The 2500-nt window shown below is 31.0% G+C and overlaps 1 non-coding gene across 1 annotated transcript; it reads left to right on the forward strand.

Annotated features, from left to right (window-relative positions):
* The first annotated feature begins 1086 nt into the window (after nt 1-1086).
* TRNAC-ACA (transfer RNA cysteine (anticodon ACA)) lies at nt 1087-1158 on the forward strand. The gene has a single exon. It is a non-coding gene; the product is annotated as a tRNA-Cys (tRNA).
* Nucleotides 1159-2500: the final 1342 nt, after the last annotated feature.

The following is a 2500-nucleotide window of genomic DNA, read 5'->3' on the forward strand; positions in this document are numbered from 1 at the left end:
TAAAAAAGTACTTTCTTTCCCAAATGGTTAAACTGAAGAAGTAGGAGAAGCCTTATTACAATAACAGTCTGAGTTCAATCCCTAATCCCACCAACAGTTCCAGAACCTCAATTTAATTTCTGTCCTTTCTATAGTAATATATTTAGAATAGTATAATATAACTGAACATGAAACATGTGTACTTTAATACTCACCCTCATTGATAATTAAATAAGGAAAAACATCACTTAAATAGTGATACTTTAACATTATAAACTTCCTGATAGCACAGTTAGAGTGGCAGATTTCATTTTTTTTATAGAGATTTTTACAGAAATCTATAATTTATAGAAGGCAAATATAAAGGCCCTACCTAGTTTCTCTTAAAAAAGTACTTTCTTTCCCAAATGGTTAAACTGAAGAAGTAGGAGAAGCCTTATTACAATAACAGTCTGAGTTCAATCCCTAATCCCACCAACAGTTCCAGAACCTCAATTTAATTTCTGTCCTTTCTATAGTAATATATTTAGAATAGAATAATATAACTGAACATGAAACATGTGTACTTTAATACTCACCCTCTTTGATAATTAAATAAGGAATTATTAAGCAATTACATTGCAGTATTCTGGAACTGTTGTTGTAATTGGGGGTTGATCTCAGACTGATTTTGCAACTAGGCCATTCAAATTTTTGCATCAAACCTCAATTTTGAACATCTGAGCCCACAAGCCCAAAAATCAAAATGTCCTATTTTATTAGCAATAATATACTGTTGTCAGCTACTTTTTGAAATAATTTATATAGGTTTGTTACTAAGAATTTGTATTTTCTTAGTTCTGTTTGGTCTCCCAAAATATAAAGTCACAATATGTCATGATGTCACTATAACTGACCAAATTGGAGCTTTAGATGATCAAAGTTCCCTTTTGAGCATGCTCACAGCTTACACCTATGTGAACTCTGCAATCAAGCCCAGATTAATAACTCCAAAGCATCACCATAAATATACATATTAATTATTTATCCTATAAGACAACATATATAGTACAAACACCTATACTTTCAGACTGCAATGTGAATGTTTTTAAAATCTTGTACGCAATTGGGGGTATAACTCAGTGGTAGAGCATTCGACTACAGATCGAGAGGTCCCTGGTTCAAATCCGGGTGCCCCCTTTACCAAAATTTTAAAGTGTAAAGGTACTGATTCAATTTGCAGTTTATAGCTAGTTTGAAACTCAAGTACAGGAAAAGCTAACACAAGTAAGAGCAAGAAAACAAAACAAGTGAAAATTTAACATTATATACTTCCTGATAACACAGTTGGAGTGGTAAATTTCATTTTTTTTATAGAAATTTTTACAGAAATCTATAATTTAGAGAAGGCAAATATAAAGGACCTACCTAGTTTCTCTTATAAAAGTACTTTCTTTCAAAAAATGGTTAAAAATGAAGAAGTAGGAGAAGCCTTATTGCAATATCAGTCTGAGTTCAATCCCTAATCCCACCAACAGTTCCAGAACCTTAATTTAATTTCTGTCCTTTCTATAGTAATATATTTAGAATAGTATAATATAACTGAACATGAAACATGTGTACTTTAATACTCACCCTCATTGATAATTAAATAAGGAAAAACATCACTTAAATAGTGCTACTTTAACATTATAAACTTCCTGATAGCACAGTTAGAGTGGCAGATTTCATTTTTTTGATAGAGATTTTTACAGAAATCTATAATTTATAGAAGGCAAATATAAAGGACCTACCTAGTTTCTCTTAAAAAAGTACTTTCTTTCCCAAATGGTTAAACTGAAGAAGTAGGAGAAGCCTTATTACAATAACAGTCTGAGTTCAATCCCTAATCCCACCAACAGTTCCAGAACCTCAATTTAATTTCTGTCCTTTCTATAGTAATATATTTAGAATAGTATAATATAACTGAACATGAAACATGTGTACTTTAATACTCACCCTCATTGATAATTAAATAAGGAAAAACATCACTTAAATAGTGATACTTTAACATTATAAACTTCCTGATAGCACAGTTAGAGTGGCAGATTTCATTTTTTTTATAGAGATTTTTACAGAAATCTATAATTTATAGAAGGCAAATATAAAGGCCCTACCTAGTTTCTCTTAAAAAAGTACTTTCTTTCCCAAATGGTTAAACTGAAGAAGTAGGAGAAGCCTTATTACAATAACAGTCTGAGTTCAATCCCTAATCCCACCAACAGTTCCAGAACCTCAATTTAATTTCTGTCCTTTCTATAGTAATATATTTAGAATAGAATAATATAACTGAACATGAAACATGTGTACTTTAATACTCACCCTCTTTGATAATTAAATAAGGAATTATTAAGCAATTACATTGCAGTATTCTGGAACTGTTGTTGTAATTGGGGGTTGATCTCAGACTGATTTTGCAACTAGGCCATTCAAATTTTTGCATCAAACCTCAATTTTGAACATCTGAGCCCACAAGCCCAAAAATCAAAATGTCCTATTTTAT

This window comes from Taudactylus pleione, unplaced genomic scaffold, assembly GCF_031769625.1.
Source record: "Taudactylus pleione unplaced genomic scaffold, aTauple2 ptg000021l, whole genome shotgun sequence".
Taxonomy (NCBI): domain Eukaryota; kingdom Metazoa; phylum Chordata; class Amphibia; order Anura; family Myobatrachidae; genus Taudactylus; species Taudactylus pleione.